Here is a 22419-nt window from a genome sequence, read left to right on the forward strand (position 1 = left end):
AGAAGCAGTGTGGCCAGCAGGTCTAGGGAGGTGATCGTCCCACTGTACTCGGCTCTGGTGAGGCCGCACCTCGAGTACTGTGTTCAGTTTTGGGCCCCTCGCTACAAGAAGGACATGGAGGTGCTCGAGAGAGTCCGGAGAAGGGCAACGAGGCTGGTGAGGGGTCTGGAGAACAAGTCTTATGAGGAGCGGCTGAGGGAGCTGGGGTTGTTTAGCCTGGAGAAGAGGAGGCTCAGGGGAGACCTCATCGCTCTCTATAGGTACCTTAAAGGAGGCTGTAGAGAGGTGGGGGTTGGTCTATTCTCCCACGTGCCTGGTGACAGGACGAGGGGGAATGGGCTAAAGTTGCGCCAGGGGAGGTTTAGGTTGGATATTAGGAAGAACTTCTTTACTGAAAGGGTTGTTAGGATTGGAATGGGCTGCCCAGGGAGGTGGTTGAGTCGCCATCCCTGGAGGTCTTTAAAAGACGTTTAGATGTAGTCCTTAGTGATATGGTTTAGTGGAGGACTTGTTAGTGTTAGGACAGAGGTTGGACTAGATGATCTTGGAGGTCTCTTCCAACCTAGATGATTCTGTGATTCTGTGATTCTGTTTCCTTTTTAAAGCATAATGTTTCCCTTTGTGTTGCCCAATACACCTCTTGGAATGGAATCCCTGTTAAGAAGCAGCACGGTAGGGTTTCGATGATTGGGTTCTTTCATATTTGGGATAACTTTATAGGAAGTAATATACTTCTCCTAATTTTATCATTGTATATTTTGAATTAAAAGTTACACAATAACTAAACCAGCCCTTTGGGACACTCATCAACAGACGAACACTAGCCTGTAGCTACAGAGAGCACAACTTTTTCATCCCAGGCTTAATCTGTAATATTTCCTTTATATCCTATCATATTTGTCACTGGGCCTCTTTTGCTGTCATCGTTCTTACATCATATTTTGTTGCCTGCTCTAATATGCATATTCTATGATATTCTCACAGTTAAAAGCATTCAACATATAATATCCTTCTTCTGTTTACTTCAGTTAACATTAAGTGAATTTATTTTTCTTTTACAATTTGGAGAAGACGGTGATAACTTGCACCTAATCCTTGAAGAGTCTTTACAGATATAGTCTGACTTGAGATTTAAAGGACTAAATTTATCCCTGAAGTAAACCTGCTGACAATTAACATTCCATATGAAACAAACACTCAACCCTCCAGCCTTTAAATGAAGATGTGCTGGGTCTGAATACTTTAATATATTTAGCAAGACTATAATGCTAGTGATCTCACTTTTAAAGAACTTATTTTCTAACTGATAGTTTGAAAACACAGCTCATGGAATCATCAGCACCAGAGCTCTAGAGGTGGACTATTCTATGTCTGTGTGTGTCTATCGGTCACTGCTTTCTTCAGGCAGAAGAAATCCTGCTCGTGATTAGAGTGAAAGCAAAGCGGCTGCCAAACATCTGTGAGAAATTGAACACTATTCATTTATAATCTGAAACCTGAGTGGACAGCCAGTCGCTGGCCTCTTCTGTCTAGACTGATGTTGCTCCCTGCCCCCACCTCCATGCAAAAGGGTCAGCCAGGAACCTGCAGGCCAGAAAGAAAGCGGTCCGACTTTTCATTCAAGTCATCAGAGTTCACTTGCACGCTCTTTTCTCCCACCTCCATCAAAAGATCAGTGACAGGAAAGCATGATTTTAAAGTTGACAGCTATGAAAATAAAATGCCTGGCAGAGGTTCTAAGGAAAGGCATGCCCTGGTTTTAATTTGTATTACGTAGAGGGCCTCTAAAAGTGAAAAAGCATGTGGTATGCTCGAGGCCTCTTGCAGCTAAAGGACTGGAATGAGAATAAGTTCATTTATGCCCTTACTTTATTTCCAGGCCTTTTCACATGAAGGTGCTTTTTGAATCGCTAAAGAGCTTCATCCTTAACTCCTTCTCCAGGTTTTTACCTCTCACAAAAAGCTGTCATCTGGAGAACTCAAACCACTGGGAAGAGTTTGTTAAGTTCCCAAATTACGCTTACATTGAAAAAAGATAGGTATTATATTCTTTCATTTGACAGACTGGTAAAGTGATTTATGGAAATATATTTTTAGAAAAAAAAAGGTGAGGGAAATGTCTAAATTTGCATGCCACCATTTTGAAGTGAGGTAGTTTGAAGCTGATTTTTGAAGGGTTGATCATTCAGATATTCAACCGAGTTTAATTACTAATTTACAATGTAAACAAGTTTAGCTATGAAGTTGTATAAGGAGACACATTATAAGGAGACTGCTACCTCCATCGTATCACAGTGTGGATTAAATTAATTAAACATCCTTATATTGGCAAGCTAGAAATTTGGATTCAGTTAATGAACATCAACATGAAGCCAGCGTAGCACAATTCCTAAGTCAAGATCTCCAAAGAGGTGATCCCCAGTGAAGCTGGAGTAATACCATGACAGATCACAGTATCAATGGCAGGAAGCTGGACAAACATGATGTCAATGTTGACTCACATATTTAATCCATTTTGAAAATGTTTGTGAATAAGAGCTGTTCTGTACTTCAGTCTCCGTCTTTTTCATCTGTGAGGGGGGAGCATATTGGCTTGTTATTTAAACAAAGCTTTTAGTATTTATTCATTCATTACAGTTTTCTACACAGTAGAACAGATATGAAAATTTGTATAACAGCTGTGATTAACAAGACAAAATGCCTCTTTTTAGTTCCCATGGCATTTTCTTTACAGACAAGTGAATTTCTTTTCTTTAAAAAATGTTAATTATAGCTGTGAATACTGCTGTATTTTTATCCATTTTAATAGTTTAAATGTTCTGAATTCATGGGAAGTGTTTTTTGCTTTTAATGACACAATATCCAATACGTTTATGTTAAAGCCCTCATTGTATTCCTCCTGTTTCAGTTTTTGCTCTTGGGTATAAAAACAGAAATGGTCACACAACTGTAAGCATGGAGAAAGATCAGAGAGACAGCTAAAGATAAAGGAAGTACGCATAACTGCAATGAAGACTGCCGATAAGCACATCACAGTGGTTGTAGCAATCACGCAGTTATGACCGCTCTCTTCAAGTTTGAGTTGAAACTTGGTATTTGACAAACAGATCAAAGACACAGAACTTGCAAATACATTATAGCTTAATATTAGGAAAACCATTTTTTAATTATCATAGGGTCTAGAAGACCTGCAATTGGAATCCAAATTTTTGTAGACACTATGCAGTTAATGTACTAGATGATATATTTGATGAATATACATGCCCAAGAAAACATACAATCTAAAAAGGATAGAATGAAAGTCTGGAGGAAAGGTGGTATATTTTTTTCCATTGTACAGGTTGGAAATTAAAACACTAAGTGATTTCAAGCTTAACCCAAAACATAATGATTTCTATGGACTTTGGCTAGACTCTTGGATTATATCAACATTGTTTCCAAATGTCACCTCAGTAGCTGCCAGACTGTACACAGTACAATGCAAGAGGTTTTGGCAAGATGCTGCAGGCTGCTCTGTGGAATAAGTGATACAGGCAGCAGACACTGCTGGTCACGAAAGCCTGCAAGGACATATTGGAAGGACTCCGCACAAGTGGGTGTTTCTGGAGATTCCCCGCCGTTTGCCTACAGTCTGTCTTTACAACTTCATAAAGGCAATCCCAATTTAAAACTAAGGTCATCAGGGAATTTGGCCTTACAGATACTATCACGGGCATATTTATCCATATAGATGCATCCTAAATGATTACTCAATGTCACAAAAGCACCTGAATCTGAATCTAAGCTTCCCATAACTCAGAAATAACCTGCTCCTCTAGTCTGAGTCCTTAAGAAATGAAATGGTTTAGTTCCTGCAAACACATGCAACTTTGGATGCTTCTCTAGGTCTCTGGAGTCTGCAAAAGTAGGGCAAGAAATCTCATAAAAATGTGTGTGACTTCAAGAAAAGTTCCATGCAGGGTGTGGCTGTAGAATTAGACCTCACGAAGCGCTCCTTTTGCTCAAACTTCATTTTCCAAAAACTGCTCTGTTGGTCTGACCCTGCGCACGTGGTCCTGGGTACGTATGTTTGAGCCATACATTCTCTCAATACCCCAAAGAGGAGTGTATTACACTTTATGGAGGACTGAGAGAAAAAAACATAGATGGTCCTATTCTCACTCCAATGATTTAAGAAGACTATAATTAATGAACTAAATTCATGACATATCCGAATGAAACTAAAAAAATCAATGTTGTCTGCACATTTCATCCTTCAAAAATTTTTTGTCAGTGTCAGCTCACACTTTTTGCAAAGACAATGGGTTCATGATTGCTAGAATTAGTTCTGTACTTTATGGCTTGATTTTAAAAACCATTTTAAAAATGAAAATGAATTCTGATACGTATTATAGTTTACTTTCTTTAGTCCCTATTGCACTTCATGATGCATTCTTAGAAACTTTAAATTTAATTTTTTAAATTAATATCACATTTTCCATTTTGTTTACAAATACAAAACTACAGTGTTGTTGTTATAAGGTTTCTGATGAGGGTGGAACTCCTCAAAGCATATTTTCAAATATAATTATTCACTTATAGAAAGAATAACATATCTAAGGCATCACTTGCTTCCAGTAATGGTCTCCTGAATATACCAGGATGCCAGCAACCCCTTTCACCTTGTGAACACAAAACATTGCAGATTTCTGTAGGGTCAGAGTTTAAGCTACCAGTGTAGGAGCTGTAAGCATGTGACTTTGCTGATGTCTTCTCCATGTATGCATTGCACCACAGTGCTTGAATTATCTAAAGCTGTTTTTCTTTCATCAGGGATGTCGTAATATTGCTGTCTGACCTGTGCAGACACTAGGATCTGTCAACACAGATGGAAGGAGTACCTTTGTGGTTATGCAAAAATGAAGTGAATGGATCTGTTTACTTGTTTGCTCACTAGGGATTGGACCTAGTAGGATGGCTGACATGAACAGGACTACATGACTGAGCCCAGTATCATTTCATTCAAAAAAGTCCCAATACTTAGAAAGCAGTTGCAAAAGATGTGTTTACTGCTTTCAAACTTCAGCGTGGTACATTAGGGCAATATTTTAAAACTGTAAAATAAATTAAACCTTACAATCTCAGACGAATACAATGTCTTTGCTTGAGATTTTAACAAGTAACATTTAGCCACAGGTCCCCTGAAAAATCAAAGATCAACCTGCTCACAATGTGCCTTATTGATTTCTCTTCTGTGCTGCACGTTTTGCAGACCTTAAGCAGCCTGTTAAGATCTGCACAATAGGTCAAAAAGAAGACAGTGTTACATTTTGACTATTTCAATCTATATGCTTGTTTTCTTATTGTACTTGGTGTTCCTGAATTTAAATAACAAAATTTGTAAGCTTGCAGCTTTTGACAGCTGCATTTGCTGTGCTGATTTTTTTTTTTAAAAAAAAAACACCTATTACCATCTTCCTTCTCTACTATTTTTGAAGGTACTGACATTGCAAATTACCTGCCTTTATAAATTCATGTGCACATATAAGAAATATTTAGGACTCAGATCAGGATACAGCAATTATGATAATCTTTACAAGGATTATTGTAATATTTTCTCTTTCAGTGACAATATTCCTTATCAACAGGACATGTTCATCCCCATAAGATACCTCTAGGAGAGAATGTACCAATCCATATAATAATGTAATGGCATATTTAAGCTTTGCTTAAAGCTTGCGAGCTTCTTCCCATCATTTTTACTGCCACGGTTAAGAAAGTATTATAGAAGTGAACAATGTAAAGGTATTTCTGAATGGAAAAGTGTAGCTCATGACCTAGTATTTGCCACTATTGTGAACAAACAGTCCAATATGATGTTTAGTTTAGTCAGTGAAAAAAGTCATGTGGATTTCCTTAATCCTTAAGGCAGACATTCAACAAAAAATTGCAAATATTGTTTCAAACAGTTCTGCAGCCATCCAATTCTTCCTTAAAATGGTGTTATCAACCTGCCCCTCGTTCTGTTCAGATTAAGCCTTTCTTCTTTTCCGTCTGGGCCCTGAAGGTTATATTACGCATAAATGTGTATAGACCACATTTATTTGCATATTACACAAATACTCATTCTATTTTCTCTTAAAGTCTATTCCATATATTTAGCACTTTTATTTTACATTGACTTTTAACACAGTTTTTTCAGTTCCAGACTTTTTGCAACTGGTGCAATGCTATAGGGAGGGTTTACCCTTTTGCACGCTGCCCCAGTTTTCTGTGGTTCCCATTCAGCAGGGAAACACTGGGTCCAAGAGTCTCACTACCTACCCTCTGATAAAAGTCTGTGTGTTTCCCTTCTGCATATACAGTCCATTTTTTTCCACAAAGTATACTCAGGGATTTGAGGACTGAAGATAAAAGTAAGCCCATGAGAATAGATGTTCAGAAATCTGGACAAAGATCAGATGACTCTTTTCTACCTGACAATTTGTTTTATATTATCTGTCTGTAGTAAGCACTTTTTTTTTTTATTGGTGAGCTGAAGTATCTCCCTGTCCTGCTAGTACTCAAGTTAAGACCTCCTGATGTAAATCCCAGTCTGTTCTCAAGTTTGTTTGTGTTAATCAGGAGTTCTTGGAACAATACAAATGCATTTGTATTTTAATACACGTTCTGTCTTTTGAACTACAAAAGACTAATTTAAGCAAGGATTCACTCAAAGAAAAAAGACTAAATATTGTTAGCACTATATCTACCCTGATGACACTGAGGTCAACATAAATATCTCATCAACTTAAAGATTCAACAGAATCAACCTTTCTATTTCCAGAGAGAACTGGTAAAAAAATAAAAATAAAAATAAAAACTATTTCTCTATTGCAAAACTGTTCACTTACAGTTTTCCATCAGTAATAAAGATTCTGCAATCAATACTTTAATAAATTTCTTAAGTGTGAAAATGAACAGAATGAATATAACTTCACTTTTTTACTGAAGCTCACAAGCAGCAGCAAAACTATTTTAAACAAGCAATCTAACGGTAGCTAGACATGACTTTATGACCTACAAAAAGAATCTTGCTTAAATCATCATTTTTGCTCTCTAACCTCACTCCTGTGTAGTACTAATCATATTGTTCTGGAAGCTAACTGAAAACATTTTTTGAAAACTGTTTAAAACTCAAACTCTGAAATGGAATTTCAAAAACTGAAAATCTAACTGCTATATTTATTAACCCATTCTATAACTGATTGGTTCATATGCTAAAATTTCCAGCAGAGAAGAGCCATATCTTTTTTTCAAAACATTCCTGCATCCTACAAGGGTAATGTGATACTCAAAACTAAATCTGGTTTTAATTTTTGTAATTCCTCATTATTTTTACAATAGCTAAAACTTCCCGATCTATAACTTAAAAAAAATGTGGGGACTGAAATACAGGACTGGATTCAAATTCTGTATCTGGTGTCAATTATACATATCAGAGAAATTAGTTTGTCAGTTGTTTTGAAAATATAAGCTAGCAACAGATTTACCAAAAAATAAGACAGTGCTATTGATTCTACCAGAAATCTGGAAGCTACTTCCCTTTTCTATTGACTAAGCTATTTTATTCTTTCCAACTAGCTGATTAGGTGGATTTGTTCTCATATTCTTATTAAAGTATGAGATGATATTAAGACTTCTGCCTTCAAAAAATAGGCTAAAGAAACAGGATACCGAAATAAAATTAAAAGTTAAATTAGTACCTTTTACAATTTTAATATTTATCACAAACATAACACGATTTCTGAACAATTGAGCAGTTTAAGAAACTATTCTTCAGAAGTGAAGGCCCTTAATTCTCAGTGTACAAAATCTGTGCTGAATGTGGTACAGTACTAGAGCAGGGCCGAATTTTGAACTCTGTAGTGGCCACCTCCAAGCACAGAATGAGACAACATGTAAGTAGAAAGGAGGAGAAAAAAGGGAAGAGCCTTGCAGCAGACGTGCAACGTACCCTGGAGGGTACACTGGCCATAACAACTCAGCTAATCAACAGTCTAACCTACCTCCTGCTATGCCGACATTGTGTTTCAGTTAATAATGCAACTTCTCAGAGCCACTGTGTTTCGGAACAAGTTGTACTTGGCAGATCGCCATGGTGCTGAGTGATCCTTCTCCTGCGGGATTCCAGAGCTTCCACAAACACAACAGGTCACTTTCCACTAATGTGACATAAAAGAAAGAGATTGAAAATGTCAGTGTTGACATTGGCTGCCTGCTGAAATCAGTGTGCAGAATCCAGGGCTGTTTACAATGCAGATACATTAAAGGGAAATCATGTAACTCCTCGTCCCCCACCTGACTTCACCTCTCCCACACACAGCCAGGCTACCACATTGAACAGCTGGCTGGAGTCTGAAAAGAATGCCCACAAATTAATGAATTTGAATTATTTTTTAATGAGCGCTCATCTAGCGTTAGGATGATAATGGTTGAACACAAAGTGCTATACTGCCCTGAATCCAGGGATAACCTCACTCTACCTGTGGTACTGGAAAGAACATATAAATATCTAAGCAACAAGCATTATGAGCATTTCTCAGCTTTTAAAATCAACAGGTGAAAACAGTTTTTGTAACATTTTGTACATTTGAAGGATCTCTTCTTTCTGGTTTTTTTTTTTTTTTTTTTTTTTTTTTTGTGTGTGTGTGTGTCCCTTTAAAATATTCAAGAAATGGAAAGCAAGGTGTTCTGCCTGTAAATTAGTGCTCCATGGAGTGTCTTTAAATTCTTGTACGGTAGGAAATGCCTTAATCTTAACCATTTGATTTATTAATGCAGTTGAAGATACTTGAGCAAATGTTGGAGAAATGTCTTTTCTTCTTTGCAGATCAGATTAATTTCAATGTAGCTTTCAGACCACATAATCAAAAACAGTAAGTGAAGAAGTCTGGATGTTAAGTACGGATGAGTAGAGTGGCGTACCTGCAAAACCTATGTCCTTTTTAATGTTACAAAATGTGCTCAAAAACTATAAAATGAAAGATGAAAATTGTTAAAATGCTTTGGAAAGCAACCCATCAGTGTTACTATTGATAAGTTACATAATATGCTTCAGAAGAGGGTATGTCAAAACACACAGGGGACTTATTCATTTAGCTCTAGCAGGCTTACAGCTGTCTAGATTTCCCTCCCAAAGATCTGCTGTGTTTATATCAAGAAGAGTGGATTCTTAGAAAAAAATCAGGAGAATGCAATCAATTTACACTATTGCAGATAGAACCCACAGCATCCAGGAAAAAAATAAAGAATTAAATCCATATGGTTTGCTTCCTAAACAGGCTTTTGAAATAGCTAAAGCCTCAGTACACCATTCAGTACAGAACACCACTATATGAATGGCAATGGTATTTCAACCATGCACTATCTTATATATCCTATTATTTTTACATTAACAAGTAAATCAACTGTGAAAAGATGTTGAAAACATGGGAGAGAAAATGTAAATTGATTAGCCAGCTAGTTTTTTTTGGATTCTTTAAAATTTTCATTTATGTCATGCTTCTGTAGTCTAGTTGTATGGCATCAGTGAAAGCTGGCTTGCCAGTGACTGCTTATACTGTTTGTTTATTTGTACCCACTTGTGTTAGTACTGGAGCTGGCTGCCTACCAATTTCCCTGTCTCCATGGATTATCTCCTCTATTTTGATGCATATTCTGAAGCCCTATAGCAACTGGATATTACAATAAAACAAGAGGGTTTTACTTATTTGTTTTTGAACCCTTGCAGTAAATTTAGGAATTTAGTCAAAATTTCTTCAATCAAGGACATGGGATTCCAAATCAATTCACATTAAATGCTATCATTTTTATTTTGGAAACAGTAACAGAAACATGTATTAGCTATTTTTAATGCAATGTTAGTCTTAATCTGTTTCAGTGACCTAGCACACCAATTCAATCTGCAACTAAAAATTACATTCATGCTTAAGTATGTTCTGAAATCAGTCATGGTAAGGTTAAGATTTGGTTCTCAGTTGCTTTTCTATTGCTGTTTTTGAATCCCCTTTTATGTTGGCCTGACCTCATGAGTTTCAAAACCATGAAACATTAGAAACAAGGAAAAAAGTAGTATTAACTAGAGTTCCCACAGGCTCTCTCTTCACAAGGAGCCATGTGGAGAAGACAAGGGGTACAAGTTGCACTGGTAGAGGTTTCATCTTGATGTAAGAATGACTTTTTTAAAGTGAAAATAATGAATCACTGGAAACCCCTCCCCCCCGAGGACACTGTAGAATTCCCATCACTGGAGGTTTACAAGATGCAACTGGACAGGATGTTAGATAACCTCAGCTAAGCTCCTTTTTCCCAGGAAAAGTTGGACCTGATAATCTGTTGGAAGTCCGTTCCAATTTGGGCTGTTCTATGATTCTATATGCATTTATTATACTTTAATTACTATTACTGCAACAGCTCGATGCAGTTTTCCCCCGTGGATGTAAGGATGGAAAGTCTGAGAAACACTTCTTTGCCAACCTGCAGTCTAATTCCCCCCTGCATGGTCAAGAACCTGAAATCCCAGAAAGGCCTCATCTTTCACAAATACGTGAAACCTCCTCAAAAACCTGAATAAATAATCAGGTGGCAAGCCTGCAGTGAGCTACACGCTATTACAGCTACAAACCCTGCTGGTACACCTGATCACTGATTCGTCCTCTGTCCTTTAGCTACTTATTTATCCGAGTGAGGATCTTCCCTCTTAATCTCTGACAGTTTGACTTCCGTGGGAGCCTTAGGTAGGTACAAATTTTTATTGGCCTTTGGAAATAAAAGAAGACTGCAGCACTTGTTTTTTTTTTTGTCATTCACCTGGTCAATGTCTCCTTTAAAGATTGCAATAGTTTTGTGCCAAAGTTGGGTTGACTTACACTGAATAGGTAATATTAATTCGTGTGTGCACTTACTCCACTCTTTGAGTTTCATTTCTGAAAACTTGCCTTGTACAGGTTTCAATCTCACAGGATTATTATCCTTAGAGAGGGAAACATGATGTATACTTTGTTTTGCATATCATAAACAGAGATTTCCAAGACAGACTTTCATTTGGCTGCAACCATTGCACATCAGTTAGCAGCTGGGTTCTTGCGTAAGTCGCCACTGTGCACTTGAATATTAGGTGGCTGAATAAAATTCAGCCAAAAATCCTTATAAAAGCTTTAAATGAACATGCCTAATTTAATTATTCTATTTTCTCCCTCTTTTATTTTCCTATTTTGCTCAGTTACAAAGCATGTAGTTTAATAAAATCAGAACACGGTCAAATGGGCAGGGCATCTCTGACCTGCAGACTGAAACACAGCATGGAAATACTCAAACCTGTTTTAAAGGGTTAGTTCAGCTGCCAAAAGCAATCTAGCTGGGGTGTCAGGGAATTTGGTGTTAAGCAATTTACTCTACCAAACAGAACCCTACCCTTGTTCAAGATGACTCAAGTCACCCATTGTAACAATACCTCAGGAATGCTGGGCAGTTTACAGTGAAATTATCATGCTTTTGGATCTAACAACAACATATTAATATATAATTAAGGTTTTCTAAAACCAAAAGCTTGCCCACAGTACAACACAGGGCACTGCAGAAATACCTGCCACTACCTATGCCATATGTGAACCGGAGATTATAGGGATTGTTTACACAGCACAACGTTGGGCAAAGCTGTAGCTACCTTGCAGGGGCTGTTGACCTAGTAAGTCTGAGCAGAGTGCTCTGCTAATGTAGCTGCACTGCTTTCAGGACCTGAGCTCCCTCTGCACTGCACAGCACCAGGTGAACATCCCTGAGACCCTCTGTTTACTCATGGATCAGGCAAGGCAAGCCTAACAGCCACCTTAACTTCTCAAATTACCTACAATGCCCTAAGGCCCTTCAGAGGAAATCTATCTGTTGCTGAGAAGATGGACTGAGGCTTTAAATCCACTCAGTATTACGCTTCTCTGCTGAGATTACCAACTGTGTTGTAAAGAAGAGCCACGCTGTGCAGTGTACCAAGAGGCAGCCTAATGTTACAGCTATTTAGTTAGCTTGTGCCAAAAAGGATGATGTCCCTGCCCACCAGCTCCTGCCTCCACACTCCTAATCTCTTTCATGTCGTCGGATAGGATGTCAAATTTCTAGTCTCTCTCCAAATTCCTGCTCTAGATATTAAACCACTTGCTTGTGTCTTATATTTCCAGTGCTTACAAAGTAAGAAAGTCTTGCTCAATCTCTGCTGCTACACCAGCTGAGAATCTGGCCATCAGGCCTGTGTAAGCCAAGCCTAGCCTTGATTGACAAACACTTTTTTTTTTTTAAACCAGGTATCACAGTCACCTCCCTTGGGAAAAAATGCCATTTTCTAATGATTTCTCTTTGCCCTCTGTTCCCAATTCCTTTCCTATAACACTTCTTTCCGTGGTTAATATCATGCCATGATTATATGTAGGGAATTGCATTGGGAAAAGTCCACAGTATAAACAGGAGGAAGAAAGCGCATATTCACCAAAGCAGTATTTAAAAATAAGTCCTTATTTATCTATCTGATAGCTGATACCAGATTTAGTTAGCTTAGCTTCTTAGTTTTTGGAGTGATCTTGTGCCTTTTTTTTGTTTGTTTTGTTTTTTTGTTAGCAACAATTTATTATTTGTAGAGGAAGGATTTCCTTGCTTGGCAGAGTCATCAGTAATAATTCAAAGTAAAAATTACTCCAAGCTGGGAGAGGTAACTGAAAGGAGCACTACACCTCATCAAAAGTCTGCAAGATGAACATAAAAGAATGTAGTAGACCATGAACTGCGATTATAAACCTCAGGTCCTGGTTGTGCCCAAATGTACATACAGAACTGAGTACAAGGTATGCTGCTCCCATAAACCAAATTTCTAGATTAAATGTGAAAGGAATCACAGACCCACTATCTCATCTAGCCTTTGGAGTGCACTGCATCTTTGTCTTGTACCAACAAGTGATGAGGCATTGAGGAATTTGATTGTTGTTTTAACTGCGGTAGGACACTAACAGACAAACAAAAGGTTTTCAGTGCTTCTGTTCCACAAAGCCAAGCCTGCACTTGTAAGAGGGTCTTGTTTTTTATTCAGTCCCTCAAGCTGAACTCACAGAATTTGTTATCCTCAATTCAGTAGCATAGCTTTACTGATAAAAAACAAAAGGCATTTCTGTCAGTTAAGAATCTAAATCAGATCTGTACTTAAATTTTCATCAGCTTTTGTTTGTGTATTCTACTCAACAACAACAACAAATGCCACACAGGTTTCTCCTGAGAGAAATGGAAAAGATCTTCTGTTGGGTCTTGCAGTCTGGTTTCATTAACAAATAAAAACAGAGTGTATTCCTCTAAGGACACATTGATATGAATCATTCTATTTAAGAAAAGATGTATTAGAAGGGAATGAATCATTGTTTGTTCTATGCAGTATTCCAGCACAATGTAGGTACAAGTATTATTCATCCAGATGTGTAGTTACTTCACTAAAACACTGTTCTTAAGTATTCTGGCCATGGACATATTTTCCTTCTGGAATTTTTAACTACCTTACTCTGTGCAAAAATATTCCATTCTATATGCCCTGATAAAAATGAAATCACTGCAAGCAAAGCAGTCTATCTAGTGTTATCAGCTGCCTGTATCTTTTTCTGCTAGTAGACTATCCACACAGACTGAAAGCACTTAAACACATTTGATCTTGGAAACTAAACATTACCAACCCCAGTCGCATTTAGATGGGAGATTATAATATACAGAAGCAGAGCTGATGCAGAACAAAGAATTGTGACAGACTATTAACTAAATATTAGACTAAGATTGACTATTTAGTCCTACTGTTGCTGCTAAACTGACATGGAAGCAGAAGGAAATAAGAATGATGAATTCCATGCTTTAGAATCATAATCAATTCACAATAAATGTTATTTCCCATTTCTAGAAAAGATGTGCAAGAAAATAAGTCATCAGGATCATTTCTTTCTTCCTTTGTGATTTCAATTCATGTCAGGTAAATCTATAAACTATTTTCATTTTCAGAGCTGAAAACATAATACTAACAGTTTAGTTACAATCAAAGATATATTTTCAGCAAAGAAAAAGGGAAGAATTATTTCAAGAAACATACATAACCTTTTCTTAACCTAAAACTGCTATTTAAACTTAATGACAAAAATTAATTTATTAAAACACACTTAGAAACATCTGCAACTGAATTTAGCTTAAAGATTTTCATGGTAAACACTGTTTGCCTCTCTAACATGATAAATGATACCTGTAAAGTTAGTAAGCAATATGAAAAAGGAAATATCATTACATGCCAATAGGATGAAAGACTGATAATAGTATATTAATGTAATTACATCCTCTTTCTGCAAAAATAAAAGTCCAGTTTTCCCCTTACAGTAGATATGGATTTTGTATTTTATCAATTATAAACAACCCAATATATAAAAATTTTCATGCCAATTATTCAATACAAGAGAAACATAGCCTTCAAAATATCAGTCTTTCCTATCAATTGACAAGAAATTACTTTTTCAGTTCAGTATTAGGCAAACAGTGCTTTGATTCAGTTGACAGACCGAAAAGCAATTGGCATTAAACTGCACTTCAGGATTTTGGAGGGGATGATTTTAACAGCATGTCCAAGCTGAGCAGAGTACACCTTATGAAATTAACTTAGTTCACAACGGTAAGTGCCCTGTTCTCTATACATCCACAGCAGACGAGATGGGATCTCCCTAGCAGAAAGCATGCAGTCCCTCTCAAAATCAGGTTTGTCACTATTTGCATAGTACCTAAAAGGAAATTAGAAACTACAACTCTTTATTTGTTTAACTTAGCTATTCATATCGACTTGAGTTTAATTTATAGCTTATAGTTTATATTGATTTTATATTGAGTTTATATTGATTCTAGTTGATCTTCATTTAACTATGTATATTTATTGTCTACAGTAGATTAGAAATCCATTCAGTTGCAGACTTGTCTGAATAAAAACAGTCGAAGTAAGCTTCCAATGGCATTTGTGCATATTCTTGACATAAGCCCACAATTTAGAACTTTTTTCCTATCTTTTAAAAAGTTATTTATGCATAGAAGTCTACACATCACTACCACTAGACTGTGTACTATGGGTCACTTTGACTCGGACAGTGGAAACATTTAAAACATTATTAGATTTCATTGACTGAAATGGACTTTGAAGTAAGGGTTGTATCCTTAGGTATTTCGGTGCATACATTGGTGTAGAGAAACGTTTGCCACCATACACAATAATGTAGTCACTGACAGAGGCATACATCAGCTGCCAAAGACGTGTTTTGCAGTTGTACTTTCATTTGAATACCAATATAGAACATGTTGTACTTAATCTTGCAGGAGAAGGCTGTTTCTGCAACAGTTTTGACTCATTCTGAACTACTTATTTTGCTTAGGGATAAAGGTAGCCATTTCATTTAGCTTTATCTCAAAACATTGCTGCAGGCAAAAATTTAAACAATGTTGCTGAAAGCATGCATAAAGTAATTTAAAGGGTCTTACTTCCTAACTTGAGCATGCAGAGGATGACTAATGAAAATGTCAACTTATACAGCTAATTGCTAAGGGAAGTCAAGGGAAGTCTCCCGAGAATGGAGGACAAAGTAGTTGCGCAGCATGCCAGGAGTTTGAAGCACAACTCTGAGAATTTAAGATAAAGATTATTAGCATAATACTGCTAGGCAAATGCTAGATTTTTATCTGAGAATGATTATGGGAAAGACTTCCGGCACAGTCTAGTACTAGAATGTGTCACCTATGTAGACAGAGTATAAAATTAACCACAATTTCAACGTATAAGGTTTACTTTCACAAAGCTTTTAGTGACTGTTTCCTCTATTACTCACACTCCTTGAATTCATATAAAATTGTTACGAAATATGGGTTTTAAGAGTTTTTCCCCCAAGCCCTCATCTGGTTTACCATGTTGACAAAGGAGAAAGAGGAATACTCTTCACCCACTTTGAAGTAACAGTAGCTTATTCAACTGCCCTTGCCAGCTGAGGCCACCCCAACTCACAGCAGTGAATGCAGCAAGCAGGATGAGCCCCACCAGAGCTCTGCAAACAGCACCAGTTGCCAGCACACGGGGAGCACCTGGGCAGCAGGGCCCTGTGCTGGCACAGCAAGGCATCTGCCGCTGAGCCTGTACAAATGCTGAAACACTCCCTATTTCAATAATGTCGTATTTCCACTGTATCTGAGGACCTTTATCTTGCAAATGACTGAGCAGGATTTGCCCCTGAAAAAGTGAAGATTAACCAAAATATATAGATAAACAGAAATTTGCCTTTTGCTCTAATCCACCATGACCATGCACATTCTAGGTCTGTGCTGTAGCAACAGCCAGCCCAAGTTGCACACACTTGCAAGCAGTTCAAGTGGGGCTCCACATCAAACCCGCATCACCAGGCTGACAGCACATCTGTAGGTGTTGCCAGTACTCTTGCTAAAGGGGTGTCCAGAATGTTCTGGGAGCAAGCTGCAAACTTAGTCATCTCTGTCCAATTGTGAAGCAGCATAACCCATCACAGCTGTTGTTATCTCCCTTCTCTGGAGCATGTTTCTTATGGCTTTATCTATATGTTACACAGTTGGCAAAGGCAGGCCGAATGAGCTGCATTGGTGTAAACGTCTAGTTTTAAGGTAATACATTTCCTTACAAACTCCTTTCTTCTCCTTTCTTCCATCTTGTTTTCCTTCCTCTTTTCAAGAAATCATGCTCCTAGATTTAACTGTTCTTGTAAATTCTGAATTATTTTACATAGAAAAAGCAGTGAACTTCTGGAGCACGCTACTGTTGTTCCGTGACTACAGCTGGCTGCAGCCCGGCCCAATATATTGACTCATGAACTCAGTGCCCCTCTGTCATTCTTCTAAAACCTTGTTCTTGTGTGTGAGTCAAAAGCTAAGGATTTTCTTAAACAATAAATTTCTGAAGTCTCATTCTTGGGTGTCAGCTAATCTGTGAACTCCTTGCAAATATTTAGAAAACAAGCCAGAACAGTTGTGTTGACTCACCAGTGCACTCTACCACCTCTCGGTCAGGTAATGTACACAAGAAGAGTCTCTCTCATCGAAGGCACTGCCAAAGGGCCAAATTCTTGCCCTTTCTGGCAATCCAGAAGAATAGCTCTACTAGGTATTTTACAATTTACAGAAATGTATTAAATCTTTGGCACTTTTGCTTCTGCTTGTATAGGCTCGCTCTAGCACCCTGTATTTCCTTCAAATGAAATCCTAAACACATGGGGAATACAGAAAAATGAAGACTACGTATCAAAAATTCTCTCTTCCTTTTCTAAATTCTGACTCCTCTTAAAAATTTTCACTGATTTTATCTTCATATTTTTCATGCATTGTTTGTTACTTATGCCCAAACATTTCAATTTGTAGAGACATATTGCAACCAATTGTTTTAGCATTCTATCGATTTAACAGCAAGCCTGAAAATTTATCAACAGGTATGGAAATAAAGCACACCAATTTTTGCATGAGAATTTACACAAGCACACTCAGGCTGCATACACCTATGGGTGCAAAAAACTTTTAAAAGATGCCTGTGAAAAATCCAGTCCTTATCAGAGGTTCAGGAGGGCAGGCTTTCCCTGCTGTACTTTGAATCAGAAAGCTAAAGTCTTTGTCACCTGTTCTTCAGTTACGAGCAAATTTATTTCTGAGCTTTAGCTAAGCAACTTTAGATACCACCAGCTCTCAATTCTTTGGTATCCCAACTAGTTGCAGTTTGTCAAACAGTATTACCAGAAATATTTCTGAATAACTAATAAATCATTGCACAACTGTGATTTGAGAAAAAGCATGGGGAACTGTATGTGCACAAAACCACCAAAGTTCAGACATAAAGCAGATGATATACTGAAAGAAATATCAAATTTTAAGATGCATATATTGCAATTGAGTCTACGTATGAATTGAAAACCTTTCCTGTCTTAAGTGGTCTAACTTTCTATGAAGCTGCTCTGATTACTATGCCGCTAAGAACAGAATTACGTCTCAGAGAAAGGGGAATGAAGTACACTCGTATTCTCTGACACACTGTAAGCATTTTTTTTTCAGTAAAAGCACAACTTTGCCCCCATTTTTGCTCTTAAAATTATTACCAAGTTCTCTTTCCATAGTCTGCAGAAGGCAAATTAACAAACACACACAAATACATGGCTCCACCCCAACCCCACATTCAGGGTGCACCCACTCCCAAAACAGCAGTGCTTGGGCCACTCAGTGTTGGTTCATTCAGCAGCAGCTCCAGTACAATTATTTTTATAATGGGTTAAAGACATAGGAAGAAGAGTATTTTATTAACTTTCTGAATAGTAAAAATATGTATTTTAATTTACAACTGGATAAATAATCATGCACATTTAGCAAAGAAACATAATACTTGTTTATAAGAAGTTTGAGAACAGATAAAGTTAACCACATATTTTAGCTTTGCCCGTGCAAATGTAAGCAGCCTTTAGCAATCTCCTTCGTTATCTGTACTTATTCACCACTGCAACACATAATTATTTTAAAAAATACTATGATGACATGATGTTTTTGCAGAATATTCTGGTATTCATTTTAAAACTAATCTCTGTCAGCTGTTCCACAAAGTAGAAGAAATAAGATTTTCTACAAAAAAAGCCCACCCAGTCAAAGTAACATTTCTTCCACTATACAGTAACTTCCTTCACTCTAAAAGATTGGAAGCAGATCAAAAACTCTCAAAAAATACGACTTCTTTTTCCACATAAGTAAGCAGAGGCAAAGGCTGTTAAGGTGATTTAAGTATGAATTAAATCCAATAACCCATTCTAAACCTCGTATTACACTATCTTTCCAGAAATCACCTCAGAGAGTCAGGAAATTATGCCTGACAGCAGATATATTTGTCATACTATTCCCAAAAGATTTTATGAAATACTAGTATTGTTCTGTTTTTTAAATCTCCAGATTTATGATAAATGATAATTTAACTTCACTAACAAAATGTAAATCTTCTTGGCACATACATACTAATCTGCAGACAATTCAAGTACACACGTTACAGTTTCTTTTGGCCCTTCTATTAGTAAGAGTAACACTGGTTTATTAACCCGTAGTCAATTTACAGAGACGGCTTTGCCAGGTAACAGACATTCTGAACCTTGTGTAAATAAAAGGTGAAATTTCTCAGACGTGAGTGCTTTTTAGAGCAAGAAAGACCGGGATGGCAAAATGTCTCTTGGATGCAATAATAAGGCATTTGCTCTAGCAGAGACTGGAAATGTGCCTTCATTATCCATTAACAACTTCAAAGGAGCAAAACTGTCACAACTCCACAAATGGTTAATTATACACTGTTACATTAACAGGAAATACAGCAGATAATATAGCAAACGCTGTGTAGAGCCTGCAAATAGTATTATCTCTAAAGGTATATTAATGCTTTCTTCTTTCAGGAATCTGAGTTGATTCCTGTAAAGGGGATGATAATTCAAGACAGAACAGTGATTCAACAGTGGAAGATACCATTCTGAACCTGGAAGGAACAGGAGTTTTCTAGATGAATCTAAAGGATTTCTGACTTGACCAACAGGAGCAAAATAAACAGAAATAGATGAATTTGTTATTTAAAATAATAATGTAATTATTATTTTCTGAAGTTTCAGAAATTTCCTTTCCTTTTTATCTTCAGCAATCTCAACATTACTTGAAGACATTTATGTTTTCAACTTCATCGTTGCCTTTTTTTGTTTGAAAGATTAGGTTGATAGCTAGATCAATGACAGCTAACTATCAACAGAAATTAAATCCCCTGGCTTTCAAAGAGGCTTTGAAAGAAAAATAAAAATCAAATGAAATCTAATGAAAACAGACTGGACTACAATGTGGTTCTGGAACTTCACAGAGTTGAATCTTACATCATATTCTAATTCTCAGACTTGGAGCAAGTTTTATTTCAGAAAAACTGCAATTCCAAAAGTGAGTGACTGACTATACTCACCACGAAGAGGTCTATCTTTTTTGTATTATTTTACTATCCACATCTACTAGTAAATTTCAAACATTTTTTGGATTGACTCTGTTCAAATGTCACTAAATTTTCGTAAGCTCTGCCATTAATATATTTTGTCCTTTTATCTTTATCTTCCTTTCTCATTTTTCTATTATTCCTAATACTCAGTTAATTTAAAGTATTATTTATAGAGATATATAAAATTTTTATATATATATATTTGTTTTGTGCAGACAATATAATCATAGAATGGTTTGGGTCGGAAGGGACCTTAATACCCATCTAATTCCAACCCCCCTGCCATGGGCAGGGACACCTCCCACCAGCCCAGGCTGCCCAAAGCCCCATCCAGCCTGGCCTTGGGCACTGCCACGAAAGGGGCAGCCACAGCTGCTCTGGGCAGCCTGTTCAGTGCCTCACCACCCTCACAGTAACATAAATAAACATGTACTTTTTTAAAATTTATTTTCCTTTCATTATTTTTCTCTTAATTTTTATTTTTCATGCACAAAATATGTGAGGAACAAAGAAATAAGAAAGAAAAACTGTAATGATGATCGTGTCTTCCTACTGACTTATGCTGAAGACAAAAAAGCTCTTGAGCAATTAATAACTAAAGTATATTTATGTTATTTTAATACTATAAACATTGTCAAAGTTTGCACACTTTCCATTGTCATCATCAGGATCCTGATGACAGTATCCTGATCATCAGGATCCTTGTAAACTCAAGACAAAATGCTTCCCTAAATGTAATGCCACAAGCTGTAGATCCCAATTTAAGCCTAACCACCGAGTGAATCTGGCATCCAATTCCAACAGTAGAATGTTTCCTTAACACCGTAGCGGGCATGACTTCAGTACTGACTCAGCTATAATGATGAAACCTATTAAACCACTGACATCCTTTCTTGTAATACGACAAATTTCTCTCACACATCTCCCATTCAAGTACAGACGAGGCCCAACTCTGTTTAGTTTCTGAGATATTACATGATCCTACCTCAAGCACAAAAGCAGCTAAACTAACATGCTTCTTGGCTTTCTTAATGTTAAAGTGATTAACATGTTACCTCTTGCTGATTTTGTGACTCAAATAAAAAGACATTCAACATTGCTCATTTCTAGAGTTTTGTTAGATTTTCTCTTTTCTCTATTACTGTATTTGTAATCTACATTAAATGAGATACTGAGGTACCACTTCTATAAAAATCTTTTTTGTTATATATATTTTAATTACAGCAATGTAGTAGTAAATGTGGAATAAACAAAATTATTACCTCAAGCCTTATAATATATTCTGTACTACTGCTGATTATCTAATGACTAAATCTATCAATTTAGATACTCATAATTTATTGTTATAAATGCTATATTAAGTATCTTTTCCATTCTGGAATATTTGTTCCCTAGCAAAGATGCCCTGCACGTGGATACTGGGCATTGCTAACATATGTGTTGGCAGACGGGAACTCACACTGTGTGCAGGTTATGCCGAGGGAAACCAACTCTGGACATAAAAACTGCCCAGGCTAACTAGCCTTGTGGAATAGTTGGACTTCTCAGTCTGGGCACGCAATCATGGTAACACACCTGCACAGCTTTTGGACACCCCATCGGGTTCATTAGCTCTGTGCACATCAATGCACTTGTACAGTTTCTGAGTCACAGCAAGATTGTAGCTGGCTATCTCGGACTACAGGCATAAAAACCCAGGTCTGTCTGCACAGACATGCCCAGACCCATGCTAGTAAAGATTTCAAAATGGTTATAATATTTTTTATGATCTTGAAATAAATATACAGGGCCAAATACTTCTCATAGTTATAGAAAAGTAGTCCGGAGTAACTATTACATTTCCATATTTATTTGCAGATCATTAACTTCAGGTTTGCTTCATGAAATTTACACTAGTTACACCAAAAGCAGGGTCTGCATCTGTAACTTGGAGGTGACAGAAGCAACCAGTCGTCTGTTTCAGAAGAAATTCCAGCTCAACTTGTATTAATACTTACACTTTAGATACCAGCATAAAGACAGAGGAACTTACAGTTTTAACAGAGATATATTTGCTGAATAAAGTAGGATTAATGTTACTGAAGGTTAGCTTAGCTATCTATTTTATTTTTGAGAATGTGAAGAACTAATTAAAGGTGGCTAAAGTACATCAAAAATAGGCAAATCACTAAATATCTCCCTTACCTTTCCCTCCCACATCCTAATACCATCAATTCTAGTTTTACTTTTTCAGTTGCAATCTTGCCTCTGGACAACTGATCGCTCCTCCTCTTTATATGTTTCTAAATGGACAAGGAAAATTTTGCCTTCATTTCATTCTTTCCTTCCTCATTTTTCCCTTAACTTCTAAGATTACACTT

General features: G+C 37.0%; 1 long non-coding RNA gene across 1 annotated transcript in view; it reads right to left on the reverse strand.

The window, feature by feature from the left end:
• Positions 1 to 898: 898 nt before the first annotated feature.
• Positions 899 to 22419, reverse strand: part of LOC121077361 — a 34494-nt gene continuing 12973 nt past the window's right edge. The window contains exons 3-5 of the long non-coding RNA XR_005823994.1: positions 8028 to 8183; positions 2502 to 2570; positions 899 to 1584 (exon numbers count right to left, since the gene is read on the reverse strand). This is a non-coding gene — a long non-coding RNA (uncharacterized LOC121077361). The remainder of the gene's footprint in view (positions 1585 to 2501; positions 2571 to 8027; positions 8184 to 22419) is intronic.

This window comes from Cygnus olor, chromosome 13 (assembly GCF_009769625.2).
Source record: "Cygnus olor isolate bCygOlo1 chromosome 13, bCygOlo1.pri.v2, whole genome shotgun sequence".
Classification (NCBI taxonomy): Eukaryota; Metazoa; Chordata; class Aves; order Anseriformes; family Anatidae; genus Cygnus; species Cygnus olor.